Consider the following 18191-nt stretch of genomic DNA (forward strand, 5'->3'; position numbering starts at 1 on the left):
ACACGTAGTTGATTTTTGTTTTAGAAACATTAGTTTAGGACGGGTGAGTGCCTTTTGTCTTGTATGGTTTTGGGAAGGCAGTGAAGGTTAGCTAGGGCGTTCGAAGACCGTGTGTTTCGAGTTTTCTTTTGTAGTTAGGTCAGCTTCCCTCACTTTCTTAGCCAACTCCATTTTACTTGTTGTTTTCTTTTTTTTTTGGCACCACTCTAGTTCCCTACCCCTGTGTGTTATTGTGTCTTATTATGCACCAGTCACTTATTCACCTTTTAAATAATCACTTTCTGCACCAACCCTTGTTGTCACGCTTCCTAAGTCCCTCACCAGAACCCACCTGCATCCAAACATTATCCTAAATGTTACACCCCTTTACCCCTAGATACTTGGGGTCGTAACAACTGCTAACACTTCACTGATTACAGTTTTCCTGCTCCTTTGACATGATCCAGAATTTGTCATTTCTTAAAAGACCTGTCGGCCAGACTGCAGGTCTGCAGCCAAAATGTAAGCTCTAGTAAAATGTGATAATTCATGAAACATGCACAGGGTGTCACAGTGCTCTATGTCAGACACCGGTAAGCAATACTTTCTTCATGAATTGAGCAATAGGAACTAAGTATACCAGAGGTAAGGTTTAAAAGTGATTCTGTGGTGCAACATGCCAGACTTACAGCTAGGCGTTTGATATACTGGGCTCTGAAGTGGACATCATACCCTATAGATTCCACAAGTCCTGTAATGCAAGCACTTAATCAATGTCACTCCTGCTACAATATGATTGCTTCATACCTGTATATGTTGGTTTTTTAAAAAGAAACAGTGCTGTGGCTCTACCCTTGTGATCCTGTGGGTTGCTGTACTTCACAACACTATCTCTGGCCAATCTGGAGCAAAATCCTATCCTGATTATTGCCCTGGGCAATACAGAATCACTGCAAACACTTCACTGAATACACTTCTCCTGCTCCTTTGACATAATCCAGAATTTGTCATTTCTTAAAACACCTGTCGCCCGACTGCAGATCTGCAGGCAAAATGTAAGCTATAGTAAAATACGGTAATTTTTGCAACAAGCACAGGTATGTGTCAAGAAGCATAGTACTCTGTCTCAGAGGCCTGTAAGCAATACTTTGTTCATTGCATTATGCAATGTATTTTTTCACATATGTTAATGAAATCAGATCTTAAGTGTTGATTATAAAAAACTAATAAAAATAAATACTTTTGTTTTTATTTATCTTGTATCACAGAACAGAAAAATTGTTTTTCAAGCCCACAAAGTGTTTAAATGCAATACATGAACTAAGAAAGATTATCATGGGAATATAAGTATGTTTCCTCATAAAAATGTATTCCATTCATTTCACTTTATTTTTTTTAAAGAAACTTACGTTACTATGATAGTTCCATTGAACTTGAAAAAAAAATCTTGCACTGCTGAATTCAGAATTCAAATCTATAACATTAAAATCACCTATTAGAGAATTGAAATAAAAACCTGCCCTCAAAGTAAGACATTACCAACAATGACCACAAGGTGGAGATATTGTCTTCCCACGTAAAGACTGGCAAAATTGTGTTAAGGTAAAAGGAACAGAAATGCATTGAATTTGAAAAAAATACTGCTTTTATTTCTAAATTAAAAAGCAAAACAGTTATGCTGTAGTGTGGTATTGCTGTTAACTTTGTGCTATTATGTGGTCTACAATGCCAGAGCTGCTTATGTTTTGGCAGTATGGAACTCTGAAGCACTCTGGATTATGGAACACTGTGCCCTTCAAGACACACCTATGAATGTTTCATTGCATTGTGCATTTGGGACTAAATATGCTAAAAGTATGATTTTAAAATGTTTTTATTTCACTTATGTTAATTCAATAAATTATTACATGTGTTTTAAAAAACAAGTCTAATTAAAATAAATGCTTTTTTTATTTATCTTCTACCATTGAACAGGAAAATCTTTGTAGTTCAAGCCCACAAAGTGTCCTAATGATGCAATACATGATCTAAGGAAGATTATCACGGGAATATCAACATTGTTTCCTCATAAAAATGCATCCTTTCATTTTATTTTTTAAATAAACTCATATTATGTATAGTAGTGGTCTTCAATTTAAAAAAATCTAGCACTACTGAATGCATAATTCAAATCAATAAAAATAAAATCACCAAATAGAGAATTGAAATAATGTTCACTCAAAATAAGACATTACTAACAATGACCACAAGGTGGAGATATTGTCCTTACAAGTTAGAAAAGCCAAAACTGAGAAAAGGTAAAAGGAATAGAAATGCATTGAATTTTAAAGAAGACTTTTTTTTTCTAAATGAAAAGGCAAAACAGTCATGTTGTAGTGCGGTTTCGCTGTTACCTTTGTGCTATGATATAATCTACTCTGCAAGAACTGCTTATGTTTAGGCAGTATGGAACTCTGAAGTACTCTGACGTATGCAACTCTGTTCTGTTGACACTGCCTATGATTAATACCTGGGACAAACACCCACACATGACATAAAATATATCAATCACTTACAGTAGTACTGAGGGCAGAGCCACAGGATCACTGCTAAACACTTCACTAAATACACTTTTCCTACTCATTTGACATGATCCAGAATTGATCATTTCTTAAAAGACCCGTCGGCCAGACTGCAGATCCGCAGCACCCGGCTCCGACCGGTGCGTGCGAGAGGGGCCGCGGTGCATATTGCCTTGTCCAGCAGAGACTCGCGCCCAGCCCCGCTTCACACCCCATCCCGACCGACCCAGCCATTAGAGCCAATCCTTATCCCGAAGCTATGGATCTGACTTGCTGATTTCCCTTACCTACATTGTTCTAACATGCCGGCAGCCCCTCTCACGCACCCTGGTTGGAGCTCCTCCTCCCCTGCTCGTGGGGGAAGGCCAGGGTGCCAGGGGGGATAAGCCATCATCTGCAGCGACGGGGGGATTGCCTGCAGGTGGCGGGCGGCCTCGACCAGTGTCTAGGTGTCTAGCAGCTGGCTTAGAACTGGTGCAGACCAGTGGAATTAGACTGTTTAAAACAAAGCATCGTGAAGGCCCGCAGCGGGTGTTGATGCGATGTGATTTCTGCCCAGTGCTCTGAATGTCAAAGTGAAGAAATTCAATGAATCGTGTATGGCTATGTCATCGGATCCTATCATCAGCACTCTGATGCAATCGGAAGAAGCACAAGTAAAACTCCAGAAACTTTGGATCCAGGTTGGAGGTGATGTTAGCAAAATCCCGGAACTAAACAACCCAACAACCTTAACAGTGCAGTCAGAGGATATACTGCTTCCAGTGGGATGGGAACCCAGTCCCAACCAAAAACCAAAATTCAAGACTCCATGTAACTGGCGTAATGACGAATTTGAGAACTGGACAAAATTACATGTTCAAGGAACAGGAATTAAAAACTTCAAAGATGACCCTGACAGTAACTCCTGGCTTGCGCATCACAAAGGTTTCAAAGAAAGACACTATATCGCAGCACTTCAACTTCGGGCTAATGTATATCCCACCAGGGAAAGCTTGAACAGAGGTCAAAGGGGATACCCAACACTCTGTCACAAGTGCTAAGAGAAAACCGAAACATGCTCACATATACTTGGACAATGCCCTAGCGTTCAAAGTGCTAGATTAAAGACTCAACAAGATCTGCAACATTTTAACCGAAGAGGCTAAAGAACAGAATTGGGAAGTCAGAAAAGAACCACATTTCAGACTCGAAGGATCAAATGAACTGAGAAAGCCCAACCTCATTTTCACAGAAAACAAAGAATCAATAGTAATCGATGTAACAATACAATATGAACAGATCCTACACACACTAAAGGAGGCAGCAAGGGAGAAAGTAAAGGAACAAGTAATAGATTTATTCCATGCTGAAAAAAAGAAGAAAGAGAACACAACGTTTCGGCCGTGGAGCCTTCTTCAGGTGTGAGAGAGACAGGGCAGTAGGCAGAGGTAAAGTAGCGGGAGAACAAAGGTTGGGAGGGAGGAGGAGTGAGAGGTGGGAGCAGGGGACAGAAAGAGAGGCCAATCAAGAGGTGTGAAGTCAGAATGGGTGCAGAGAGGTGTGAAATGAAACTTCCAATGAATGGAGAAAATTTAAAAGAACAGTAGTCTGTCGTTAAGGGAAGGGAGAAGGTATGATCCTAGCTGCAGAATAATTTTAGTTTCGGTGGTCTTTCTGATGTATGAGTTCGGAAAACCGTCTTTGAGAACACAGACGGAGAGATTAGAGTGGTCGTGGCTTTCAGAGGTGAAATGAGAAACAATGGGCTTGGAGAGATCTTTAATCTTTACAGCCCTGACGTGTTCTCTGAAACGGTCTCCGAGTCTCCTTCCTGTTTCTCCAATGTAGATGGCTGGGCATTTACTGCAAGAGATACAGTAAATAAGGTTGCTGGAGGTACAAGATGCTGTCTGGGTGATCCGGAATTGTCCTGAGGGGCCTTGAATGAGTGTGGTGGTGGCTGTGTATTTGCAGGTGATACAGCGAGCTCTGTTGCAAGGGAAAGTGCCTGGTGTGGATGGTTGTTGAGGGCGGTCAAGGGAGCTGTGAACAAGGAGGTTACGCAGATTAGGTGGTCGGCGATATGAGATGATAGGGCGATCAGAAAAGAGGGCCCCAATGGAGGGATCATCCTGTAGGATGGAAAAGTTGTGGTTAATGGTCCAGGGGATAGGAAGTGTGTTAGGGTGGTAAGGAAGCACCAAAGGAATGCGGTTGTTACGGCGGGAGTTCCTGATCGGGTTGATGGTCCGGGGGGTGTTTTTGGCTCGGGCAAGGGCCCTGTCAATCACACTGCTGGGGTATCCTCTGTTGATGAAAAATGAGTACATTTCGAGGGCTTGGTTCTCGAAGTCGATGTCGTCGCTGCATAATCGTCGTAACCTAAGGAACTGTGAAAAAGGAAGAGAGTTTTTAGTGTGGTTGGGGTGAAATGAGCTGTACAGGAGGTAGCTGTGTGAATCCGTGGGTTTGTAATAAACTGAAGTGGACAGTCGGGGGTAGTTGATAGACAAGTGGATGTCTAGAAACGGAAGAGTAGTGGAAGATATGTTAATCGTATATTTGAGGGACGGGTGGAAGTTGGTGAAATGGTGCAGGAAGAACTCAAGCTGATCGTTGGAGCATGTGGCGGCACCGACGCAGTCATCAATATATCGTTTGTAGAGGTCAGGGACATAGCCAGTGTAGGAAGCTAACTCAGATGTATATAATGTAACTATAAAATGTACTTCAATGTTATATTATGTACCTTTGTATATAACCGAAAAATGTTAACCCTTTTGCTGAATTAAAATCACAGCTATAACCCCCTTGCTGGCATCTAGCTAGGTCCTGCCCTTTACAGCCCTACCCTAGCTGGGACTGAAAATGACTGGTGGGAACTTGAACTAGACAACCCTCCTTGACTTGGGGATCTCATAATGATTACAACCGGCATGGGAGCACTCAAAGCCATTGGTGGGTGTGTCATCCCAGATGCCGTCTTGCAAGCATCATTTTGGATGATTAAGTGGAGGGGCCACTGAACCCAGAAAAGAAACCAGTTAATCTGGTGATTATAAATAGCCAAATACCTCGTCATCTATTTAGTGACGTGCATGAATGGATGAACGAGATTCCCACTGTCCCTACCTACTATCTAGCGAACCCACAGCGCAGGGAACGGGCTTGGCGGAATCAGTGGGGAAAGCAGACCCTGTTGAGCTTCACTCTAGTCTGGCACTGTGAAGAGACATGAGAGGTGTAGAATAAATGGGAGCCCCCCCTCCTGGGGGCACTGCCGGTGAAATACCACTACTCTTATCTTTTCCTCACTTACCTGGTGTGGCGGGAGGGCGAGCCCCACACAGGCTCTTGTTTCTTTCACCTGCCAGCCGCGACCCGCTCCGGGAACAGAAGCAGGTGGGGAGTTTGACTGGGGCGGTACACCTGTCAAACAGCAATGCAGGTATCCTAAGGCGAGCTCAGGGAGGACAGAAACCTCCCGTGGAGCAGAAGGGCAAAAGCTCGCTTGATCTTGATTTTCAGTATGAATACAGACCGTGAAAGTGGGGCCTCACAATCCTTCTGATTGTTGGGGTTTTAAGCAGGAGGTGTCAGAAAACTTACCACAAGGATAACTGGAATGCGGCGGCCAAGCGTTAATGGCAACGTCGCTTTTTGATCCTTCGATGTCGGCTCTTCCTATCATTGTGAAGCAGAATTCACCAAGTGTTGAATTGTTCACCCACTAATAGTTAATAGTAGGTTAGTTTTACCCTACTGATGATGTGTTGTTGCAATAGTAATCCTGTTCAGTACGAGATAAATCATTCGCAGACGACCTAATTCTGGGTCAGGGTGTCGTACGTAGCAGAGCAGCCACCTCGCTATTGTTGTAACAGAAAGAATAAGGTTCTTGATCCCGAGATGAAGTAAAACAGATGAGTTTATTGCATGCAAGGAACAATAAAGCCGAAGTCTTGTTTCCCGCAAGAAATAACAAAACTGAAGTATTGTTCCCCGTACTGGTACAAACTTTTGGGTTATATAGTGTCTTCTTCTCCATTTCTGACGTCACTCGGTCTGATGGTAAAGAGGGGGGTCATGGTATTTGGCCAGTTTACGATGTCCTGGCCAAATGGTCAGTTTAAGATTACACCCAGGGGGGTTCCTAGCTTGCATCTGCAATCCTTATTAGTTAACCCCCTTTCCTGCCATAAACCCCAGCTTGTGACTTAGAAGTCTAAACTGTATACAGAAAGGATTAAATTCAAACCCCCGTCTTCACATCTTTCTTCATTCCCCCCTTATAAAATACGGCATACGTCAGTGTAGCCTATTTTATACATACAATGTCAGGGCAGATCTTTTCTTTCTAGGTGAACAGGTATGTATTGCCATGACATTGTACGTTCCACGGTTATAGCAAGATGTGATACATGTTTTTGTGCACGTGATGATTACAATTACACATATAAGCAAAACTATTCCTACAAATAAACACTGTAAAAAGGTTCCACCCCAGGCCCCAAACACAGACTTTACCCAAGACCCAATTCCCCAATTTTCAGTATAATAGTCCTGATATTTCTGTCCCTCATTGTAAATGTGTTGGGCCAGATCTGAGATGTGCTCAGAATTATCAGGAATATATGTGCAGCATTCAGTGCCAATTACTGCACAAGTTCCTCCTTGGGCCGCCAGTACATAATCTAAAGCTAGTCGGTTCTGCATGGCCACTGTTCTGAGGGCTACCATCTCATCATTAACAGCCTTCAGACTAGATGAGGTAGAATTTGCTAATTCCTCTAAAGTCGAGGCCATTTGAATTAACTCTCGACTCAGAAAGTTCATGCCGGCTTGTGGAAATATTATACCTAAATAATATTCCCAATCAGCCAATTTTCTTTGTGGTCTGTGGTTAGGTCCGAAGGGGCTGTGGGTTTGAACACGGATATGAGGAACCACATATCCTAAATAACATGAGCCAGACCACTGGGCTGGCAACCATGGGTAGGCTCGTTTTCCACAAATGAAATATGTTCCGTTTGGCGCTCCCCATGCCTCTGAAAATAAGAAGCTTATACCGAATTGTGGGGTGTGCCGATCCCATCCTGGAATTTGGAAGGTAGAGGTGGATATATCTGCAGCGATGGTAAGGTTGCAACGACTCCATCCAACCAAGTGCAGACCATTAGTGTGCTGAAAACATATGTTTCCCTCACGTTCCTTATTTAGAGTCAGGTATGGTGGTGTATGGCTTCTGTTATACTTAGGAGCGTAAGAGCCTGTGAAACTCGTGGGCTCTAAGCCTCGCTCCTGTAGATATTGTAATGTTGTGCAAGTTAAAGTCGTGTTATGGCAACCCCCATAGTTTGTCATATTAAAATCTCCTATATTATCTCTCCAAATGATCATTCCTATGACTTCTTCGAGACGCCAAGGAATGGCCCCCATAGGAAGTCCTCCCTGTACATATTTGGGTAATGCGGCACACACCCAGCAGGCACTTTGGTTGGTTTTCTTAGCTGTCAGATAGGAGAGCCTAAAAAGGAATTAATTCCATGTTCTCCTTTGTGGGAGAGATGATCATTAATCCCTGTGGAACATAGTCCTACAGCAACAATTATCGTTATTAACAGAAATTATTTCATTCTGAGTCTGTAACTGGGGATGAGGCTCGTCGGCAGTGTGACGCGTGGATCCAGCGATCTTTTCCTTCCACTCGAACCGCAGACTCGGTTGTCAACAGGATCTGGTAGGGTCCGTCCCACCTGGGCTGGAGAACCTGTGAGGGAAATTTCCTGATCCACACCCACTCTCCTGGGATGAGGTCGTGCCCTCCTTCAGGTGGTGGTCCCCACGCCTCCAGGACCTGCTCGCGGGCTCCTTGGGTGGCCTCTGTCAGCAACTTGCAATACTGTAACAGAGAATCAGTTAGTATACTCAAGCCTACTCTGTCATGTCCTGGAGAGTCATTCAGTCTCATGGGACGCCCCGTGATCACCTCAAACAGGCTCAGCCCCACTATTCGATTTGTCCCAGCCCAGATGCTGCACAGTACGGCGGGCAATGCATCCACCCAGGGGATCCCTCCCAGGTGGTACTTTGTCAATTTAGCTTTCAATGTTCGGTTCACCCGTTCCACCATGCTGGAGGACTGCGGGTGATGAGGGCAATGCAGGTCCCATTTGATCCCTTGTAGGTCTGCCACCACCTGACACACTTTTCCAGTAAAATGTGTGCCCTTGTCTGAGTCTATGAGACACGGGAGTCCCCATCGGGGAATTACTTCTGTCACAAGATATTTGGCAGTTGTCAGCGCAGTCTCTCGTTTGACAGGGACAGCCTCCACCCATCTAGAAAACTGGTCCACCATCACTAGGAGACCTGTTTTCCCTTTACAGGGTGGCAGTGAACAATAGTCTATTTGCCAGTGTCTAAAGGGCCCCTCGGGTGCAGGACGTCGTAGATTAGGAGCCCGAACCGGCGGTGCTCCAGAGGCTTTTTGGCACTCTCCACAGCGTTGTACCACATCAGCTGCGAAGGGTGTGAAGCCTGTGCCCACCCAGCTCTGAGCAAAGCGTCGAGTCATTTGGCTAACACCTGGGTGCCCTGTGGAGTGTATTTGCTGTGCCAGGTAGGGCATTAGTTGCTTGGGGCAGGCGGGTCTGCCTGTACGCTGGCACCTCCAGGTCCCATCCTTCTGCAGCCCCACATTGCGTTCCATCCAGGTCCATTTCTCAATCCTTGGGGCCTGGGCCTGGAGCTCGCTGAGCTGTTCCGTCCAGAGTGCCTGTATGTTCACTGTGCAAACTGAAATAATCTGAAGAGGTTTTTCTATAGACCACTCCTCCCATTGCCCCAGGGCAGCTTGACGTGCTGTCCAGTCTGCCAGCTTATTGCCCCTGGCCTCGGGAGTGTCCTCTCTGCTGTGGCCCTTACATTTGACTACAGCTACCTGCTTTGGGAGTTGGAGAGCCGCAAGCAGCTCAGACACCAGATCCGCATTCTTTACCGGAGTGCCAGCAGAGGTTAAAAAATCCCTATTACTCCATAACCTTCCAAAGTCATGGCATACTCCAAATGTGAGTCTGTGTATATTGTGGTGGTCTTGCCTTTTGCTAATTTACAGGCTTCCACCAAAGCTCTCAGTTCAGCTCGCTGTGCTGACGTGGGTACCTCAAATCTTCCCCCACATTGGATATCATGTTCTGTAGTCACAGCCCAACCCGCTTTCTTCTCCCCACTAGAATTTATGAATGAAGTTCCATCAGTGAAGAGGATGAGGTCTTCATTCCTTAGTGGTTGCTCGGCTATTTTGATGCCCTCATCTTCTCCCATTGCCCAAACATCACAGCTGTGTTCTAACATATAGGCTTCTGATGGGTCAGGTAACAATGTGGCTGGATTTAGAGCTCCATGACATTGGAATGGTATGGTAATATTTGAATGGTAATATTTGGAGCCTCTAACAAGACCTGCCACTTGCTCCATCGTATTGCATTAACCTGACTGACCCGATTCAGGGACATGAGGGTGTGTACCGCATGTGGGCATCGAACAATCAGTTGTTGATCTAGCACTATGTTATTGACTGCCTGTACTGCTAGACAGACGGCCTGAACGGCTCGTAGACATGGTCCCCAGCCCCTGGCTACCTCGTCCAAGGATCCAGAGTAATACCCTACCGGGCGGTACCTACCCCCATGTTCCTGTGTTAGTACAGCTGTCCAAAATCCATTCTTTTCACTTACGTAGAGGTAGAATGGTTGATCTGTCTGAGGAAACCCCAATGCAGGAGCCTGTAACAGAGCTTGTTTTAAATCATTAAAAGCGTGTTCAGCTTCAGGACTCCAAGCAATAGGATCAAGGGACCTCCCTCCCCCCTTTATTAGGTCTGTAAGTGGTTTGGCCCTTTCAGAAAAAGCAATTTCTATTGAAATTGCACAGACCCAGAAATGATCGGAGCTCTCTCACCATGTTGGGACTAGGGTGTGTTCGGATTGCCTGGGCCCAATCTTCTGTCAATTCCCTTTTTCCCTGACTAATCTTCTGTCCCAAGTAAATTACGGTGTCTAGGCATAACTGTGCTTTGCTATAACTAGCCTTGTGTCCTTTTTTAACTAAATGGTCGAGAATAATTTGGAGGTCCTTCTTGTGGGTTTCCTCGTCAGGAGACGCGATTAAAATATCATCCACATATTGGATAACGACGGAGGACACTTGAGGCAACTCCCGGAGATGCCTCCGAAGTGCCATGTGATACACGGTGGGGCTGTTATGAAACCCCTGTGGTAACCTGGTCCAAGTATATTGTTCTCCATCTACAACAAAAGCGAACCAATCTTGTACCTCTGGGTGTAGAGGAACAGACCAGAACCCATTAGCCATGTCAATTACTGAAAACACCTGGTGCTCAGGGGACAGTAGTTGAAAAATAGCAGAGGGGTCTGCTACCAAGGGGGTGAGACGGTTGATGTGTTGATTAGCTTTTGAGTAATCAACTGTGAATCGCCATGCTCCGCTGGCTTTCTTTACAGGCCATATTGGACTGTTGCTTGTACTATGTGTTTTTCGTACAATGCCTTGAGCCAATAGTTTTTGTATTACTGGTCGAACCCCTTCCTCCGCCTCTTTGTTGATTTTATATGGCTTTGTGTATGGTGGGGATTTCCCAGTAAATGTGGCGGGTTCCATATCCAGAAGCCCGCATTCGTCCTTATCCATAGTCCAAATTGAATGCCCTTTTAGTTCGTCTTTTTGGAGGGACCAGATGTTTACCTCCACCCTCTCCTCATGTACGGTTAATGTAACCCCTTGTAGGTATTTCAGAGCATCCCATCCCAACAGATCTGGGGTAGGTCCTACCCACATGACAGCGTTAAATGTTACCTCCCCATCTCCTAGTCTAATCGTGAGTTTTTGAGTTTCTCTGAGTGTTATTCGATTGCCCCCTACACCAGTGGCCTCCAACTCCCTCCCTGTGAACATGACAGCACACCGTTTGGCTGACTGTTCAGATAAACAAGATAATTGAGCCCCAGTGTCCCATAAAAGTGACATTTGAATCCCATTAATCGTGCATTGTAATTTGAGCTCTTTTTCACTCAGCTCCTGAGATAGGCGTAGGGAGGCCACTAGGGGGAGTCCTAGTTTAAAAGATCCCTGATAGCGCGTTTGTCTGCTTCGCTCAAATCCTGTAATTGTGACAACAGGCTTTTTTGCCCCTCTCGATTCGAGGGATTGAAAGGGGGATCGCGGTATCTTCCGCGGTATCACTGGCTAATCGCTTTTTGCAATTCTTTTGCCAATGTCCGAAACTTTTACAATAATGGCACCGATTTGTAATTTCGCCTTTTGGACTTAGTCGGGTGTCAGGGCCAGCTCCACCCTTCAGTATGGGGGGTGTCCACCCTGTTTGTATTGCCCGCACCTTTACATACATATTTCTCTCGATTTGCCGTGCCATTTTAACTATTTCCTCAAACTGTTTGTTCGTATCTTGCCCTATTTCGGGCTCTTTTAACTGAAGGGCTTTGACTATATAATTTGTTTAATCACAGCAGAGGCGTCGCTATTCACATCATCTTCGTCACTTAATCCTGAGCATTCCAGCCAGAGTGTGACGAAGCGGTCAGTGAAGTCAGCCACATCCTCGCTTTCTTTTTGCTGACATGCAGATATCTTTTTCCAATCTGTCTTTGGTGGATAATTTTGTTTAAGCCATCGCCAAACCCATTCCCATCGCCCTCCCCTGCAGTTATCCTCACACAATTGTTTAAGTTCTCCGACACGCTTTTCCCCTGTCCTTCTGAGGATCATAGCGGCAGTCAGGGGGGAGATACCATAAGTATCTTTTAATTCCTGAAGCGCACTCCAGGTTCGCTGCATCCCTAATTTTGGGTGCGGTACTTCTCTAGCCCACCAGTCAATATCCTCCGGTTTTGGATTTGATCGTATTGGGGGTTCAGGGAAGGTAGGTGCGAGAACGGACCCCCTCGGCGGGGTGCGAGACGGAGTTAGAGTGGCGCTGTCATCAACGGCGCCAGCCCCTGCTACATCAAGTCCTTTCCCACTTCGAGTGAGAGTACAGATCTGCGGGCGCCCTCCCTCTAACAGGGGAGACCCTGATCCGTCTTTATCACACTCATACCAAGTGTTATCCCAATCAGACCCCCCATCTCCATATGGCCACTGTGGGAATTGATCCCAATTATTTTCGTTTCCTGCCTGTTTGTTCCCCTGTGGGAGAGCAGGATATAACTTAGTCGCCGGCTGTAGCACATTTACCAGTGCAGCGTGACCAGGAGCTAATTCCTTCTTTAGTTTCTCATTCTCCTGTACTGCCTCTTTTAGCTTTTTTTCTAGTTCCTCTTTTGCCGCGAATACATTATCTTTCCTCTCATTTAACGCTTTTATTTTTTCTGTGAACTCCTTCTCTTTTTTATCCCATTCTGATTTCTCCTTCATGCTAATCTGCCACCTCAGGTGTCGGCCGATCACCAGGGCTGCAGCTAAATCTTTGTTTTTGTTCCAATGTTCATACGCATTTTTACAGGCATCTTCGCCCCAAACTCCTTCTGACAGACTCAGCTTCTTCCTATATTTTTCTTCCCTTTCAGTTAACTTACACTTTTCCGATATGTAATCAGATACTTCCACCACTTTCTCAAACACCCAATTAGCACACGTTTGGTTTCTTTAAGATTTACTTTTGTCATGTGTGAGGTAACAGCTCATTCAGCTAAGGGCGTCTGTTACCTCCAGATCTAAATGCCTCTCAGAGACTTTAGAGAGGACTTACACCGCACTGTTCACAAGTAAGGAACGAGACCTCGAAAACCTCCTTTCTTGATCAGTAATTCACCATCCCCAGAACGCCAGCATCGCTGCTTTTGCCCCGGGGTGGACTTACACACTGAGCTCAATCAGGGCGATTCTCGGGTCTCAACGTCCTTTAAATCCTGTTACTTAATGCTTTGCTCTTTTATTATGAGGTGTGTTTATGTTAGTGTCGTGCGTGTGTATATGTATTTCACAAACAAGGAAAACACCAAAAATATACATATATATACCTCCTACTTCTGTTTCCTTTAAAACAAAAAACCACGCCACGCCAATCCGTGCACGATCAAGGCGTAGCTAATCTCAGGACCCCGGGCGCAATTAAGGCCCACACCAATCCTGGATTATACGTGCATTTAATACACCACTCAGCTCCAGAACCCCGGGCGCAATTAAGGCCCACACCGATCCTGAGCCTCAGAACTCCGGGCGCAATTAAGGCCCACACCAGTCCTGACCTTCAGAACTCCGGGCGCAATTAAGGCCCACACCAGTCCTGAACTATGTGCATTTAATGCACCACTTGCTCCAGAACCCCAGGCGCAATTAAGGCCCACACCGATCCTGAACTTTGCGGTAAAGGTCCAAAACCCGTTCAAAAACTCCACGCGCAATTAAGGCATACACCAGCTTCGAACGCCTGTACACAATACCGCGGACCGCCTGCCAGACCAAATTCTGGGCTTACAGCAAACAACCCATTACATACACCAGTGTCTTCCCCGGGCCAGAGGAATTCGGGAACTCACGTTTACTCCGTCATCTCGGGCGATTCTCGCAGGGAGCAGAGACTTCCCAATCAGTCAGAGAGAGTCGGGACTTTTAAATAAAAGAGGAGTCCTTACCTCTTAGTAATGTGCGCGCTGACCGTCTCTCCTGCCGATGGGAAGTTCTGTGCCTTCTGGAGCATCCGCCGACTACGCCAAATTTGTTGTAACAGAAAGAATAAGGTTCTTGATCCAGAGATGAAGTAAAACAGATGAGTTTATTGCATACAAGGAACAATAAAGCCGAAGTCTTGTTTCCCGCAAGAAACAACAAAACCGAAGTATTGTTCCCCGTACTGGTACAAACTTTTGGGTTATATAGTGTCTTCTTCTCCGTTTCTGACGTCACTCGGTCTGATGGTAAAGAGGGGGGTTCATGGTATTTGGCCAGTTTACGATGTGCTGGCCAAATGGTCAGTTTAAGATTACACCCAGGGGGGTTCCTAGCTTGCATCTGCAATCCTTATTAGTTAACCCCCTTTCCTGTCATAAACCCCAGCTTGTGACTTAGAAGTCTAAACTGTATACAGAAAGGATTAAATTCAAACCCCCGTCTTCACATCTTTCTTCACTATTTTCTATTGAAAGTCAGCCCTCGATCCAAGCTTTTGTTGCGCTTTCTGACCAAGCGAGGTCCGGTGGTGGCCCGGATGCCCCGCTTGCTCCCAGTGACCCGAGGCCAGGAAACAGGCAGCCTGGCCGGGCAGGGCAAAAATCGCACAAAGTCACCCGGGAGACCAGACGACCCTTCGAGACTGATGAGAGACCATACAGCTAACCGTTCATAGTGGGTGACCAGAAGTCCCACTGAGTGTCAGGGGGTGACCAGGTGGCAGTCTCCGTGCTGTGTACGAAAAAGACTACGTCCCATGGATGACCAGACGGCTAACCGTTCTTAGTGGGTGACCAGGAGACCCACCAATTGTCAGGGGGGTGGGGCATTTCCTGGCCAGCCGAGGCCAAGGAGGCCTGGGTCCCACTATCTGAAAGCACCAAGGGCAAGAAAAAAGCTCAGGGGAAAGAAAGCCCCGCTCGCAGGTCAACTGGAGCCGGACGCAGCACAGTACTGACTGTTTCGGAGATATGAATGAAAATATGCTATCCATTTTGTCAATATTGAAAAATAGGGGACACATATTTTAAGGATGGCAGGACTTATGCTGACCTGAACCGTGGGGTTCATTTGCATGAACTGAAAGTTTCGGGTCTCTGGGACATAACACATCCATTTTGTCAATATTCAGAAATATTGGAGACACATTTTTATGGAGGCAGACATGATGCTGAGTTTTTAAACTGGGGATAATAGACATTAAATGAAAGCTCCGAGTCTCTTCTTTCATATGCATTTGGTTTTAATCTTGTAATGTACACAGTTTTGGAGAAATTACTGAAAATATGTAATCCATTTTCTCAATATTCAAAAATATTGGACACACATTTTTATGGATGCAGACATGATGCTGAGTTTAAAACTGGGGATAATAGACATTGAATGAAAGCTCTGAGTCTCTGCTTTCACGTGCACTTGGTTTAAACCTAGTAACATGCAGCATTTTGGAGATATTAATGAAAACAAGCCATCCTGTTACGACCCTAAGTGTCTAGGGGTAAAGGTGTGTAACATTTAGAATAGTTTTTGGATGCAGGTGGGTTCTGGTTAGGGACTTAGGAAGCGTGACAACAAGGGTTGGTGCAAAAAGTGATTATTTTAAGGTGAATAAGTGACTGGTACGTAATAGGATACAATAACACAATGGGTAAGGAAACTAGAATGGTGCCAAAGAAAAAGAAAAAAAAAGAAAAAATGGAGCTGGCTAAGAAAGTGAGGGAAAGCTAACCTAATTACAGAAGAAAACCCGAAACACTCTGTCTTCGGCGTCTTCTAATGCCCTAGCTAACCTTCACTGACTACCCAAAACCATACAAGACAAAAGGCACTCACCCGTCCTAAACTAGTGTTTCTAAAACAAAAATCAACTACGTGTGCAGAATGTACCCAACAACCTAAACTAACCCAATACACAAGAATTCACACAAATACACAAGTGAACTACGAATACCAAAGGGAAAACGAGAGTGGACACAAGTAACAGGGTACAAAAGAACACCGAGGTTGATACAATACATCTGGGCAAGGTAATGGCTAAATAATGGATAACACAAACAAACGAAAGTACAAGGAGACAAACACAAACCAACAAAGCCGAAGCTATACGAAATACACACACACGCGAAACGATAAGAAGCCAAAGCAAAACCAAAAGCGAAATGAAACCGAAGCTAAGCTGAGCGGGACCGAAGTCAAATGAAAGGCCCCTTCCTTCTGAAAACCTCCAAGTTATGTACTGAATAAACTGCACTCTGATTGGCCGAGATGCTAAACGAGGATGATGTAATACGGAAACAATGTTGTAATGATGGGCCAATGGGGGAGGAAGAACAATCAAGGTCAGGAAGTGCGGAACATAGCGACAAAACACACATGGACCATACATTGGAATGTAACACATCCATTTGGTCAATATTCAGAAATATTGGAAATACATTTTTATGGAGGCAAACACAATGCTGAGATTTTAAACTGGGGATATTAGACATTAAATGAAACATCTGAGTCTCTACTTTCACGTGCATTTGGTTTAAACCTTGTAATATGCACCGTTTCGGAGATATGAATGAAAATATGCCAACCATTTTGTCAATATTAAAGAATATTGGACACACATTTTTATGGAGGCAGACATGATGCTGAGTTTAAAACTGGGGATAATAGACATTAAATAAAAGTTCTGATTCTCTGCTTTTACATGCATTTAGATTTAAGATTGTAGTATGCAGCAGGTCTCCAAGTTATCCTATAACTTTGGGATAAGGATTGGCTCTAAGGGCTGGATCGGTCGGACTGGGCGCGCGTCTCGGCTGGACGAGGCACCGTGTGCTGTGGCCCCTCTCACGCGCCCCAGTCGAAGCCCACTCTCCCCTTCTCGCGGGAAGGCCGGGGTGCCGGGGGGGCAAGCCATCATCCACGGCGGCGAATCTAGACACGCGTCGGGCCCTTCCCGTGGATCTCCCCACTTGAGGCGCGCGTCGGTCAACCTCTTCCTGCCCAGGGAAGGCCGGCGGGCGGCAAGGGGCCTCGGCCAGTGTCTAGCAGCTGGCTTAGAACTGGTGCGGACCAGGGGAATTCGACTGTTTAATTAAAACAAAGCATCATGAAGGCCCACGGGGGGTGTCAACGCGATGTGATTTCTGCCCAGTGCTCTGAATGTTAAAGTGAAGAAATTCAATGAAGCGTGGAAATTCTCTTAACTCCCTTGGGTAAGGAGTGGAGACTTAGTAACCTCTACCTCCACATGGTCCCGCTGGTAACTCCATTGCTCTGCTTGAGGATGTAGAGGCCAAATGAGGTCTAAATTATCTTACCCCTCCTGTGGGCCCGCCAACCCACTAGGTAGTACCCATGGCGAAACCTCAAAATGGAGAGTAATGTTAATGATGAACCATACCAGATGGCATGTCGCCCAGGAAAATAAGATGCCCTGGAAGGACTTGGGGTTGGGTCCTGTTCCAGTAAATCCCTACAGGACCCCAGTAGTTAAGAGTTATCAGCAGGCTCTCCGGAGGAGAGTGACCAGGGCTGGACTATACAGAAAACAAGCTCTGGATGCTCCTCTCCTAGCTGGGTTTAAACAGTACCTTATACAGGACCTGGGTGTGGTCAACTGCTCTCAGGAGGTAGGTATATAAAACTGGGCAGAGACTCACAAAGTACATATTTTAACTCATATTTTAATTTTAATTAATTTTAGCACAGAATTCACCTATCTGAGATTGTACCAGCCCTAAAAATAAACCCTAAAAACATTTTTTTTTATAGACAACATTTCCAGTTTCCTGTTTTTTATGGAACCATCTGAAGCATCCTTGATGTTTGTGAAGGACATTCCCAAAACGAGCAATTTTTTTTACCAACTGAGGATGACTGGACTGTCTCACCAAACCATGCTAATTACATCACAAACATCAACCAGTTCCTGTGCTACATCCTGAATGCCACCAACTTAACACA

The 18191-nt window shown here is 45.2% G+C and overlaps 1 pseudogene; it reads left to right on the forward strand.

Moving 5' to 3' along the window:
* Window positions 1-5696: 5696 nt before the first annotated feature.
* Window positions 5697-6435, forward strand: LOC148809082 (28S ribosomal RNA; annotated as a pseudogene; the record flags this gene model as incomplete).
* Between the last annotated feature and the right edge of the window lie 11756 nt (window positions 6436-18191).

This window comes from Atractosteus spatula, unplaced genomic scaffold, assembly GCF_055471065.1.
Source record: "Atractosteus spatula isolate fAtrSpa1 unplaced genomic scaffold, fAtrSpa1.hap1 Scaffold_17, whole genome shotgun sequence".
Lineage (NCBI taxonomy): Eukaryota > Metazoa > Chordata > Actinopteri > Semionotiformes > Lepisosteidae > Atractosteus > Atractosteus spatula.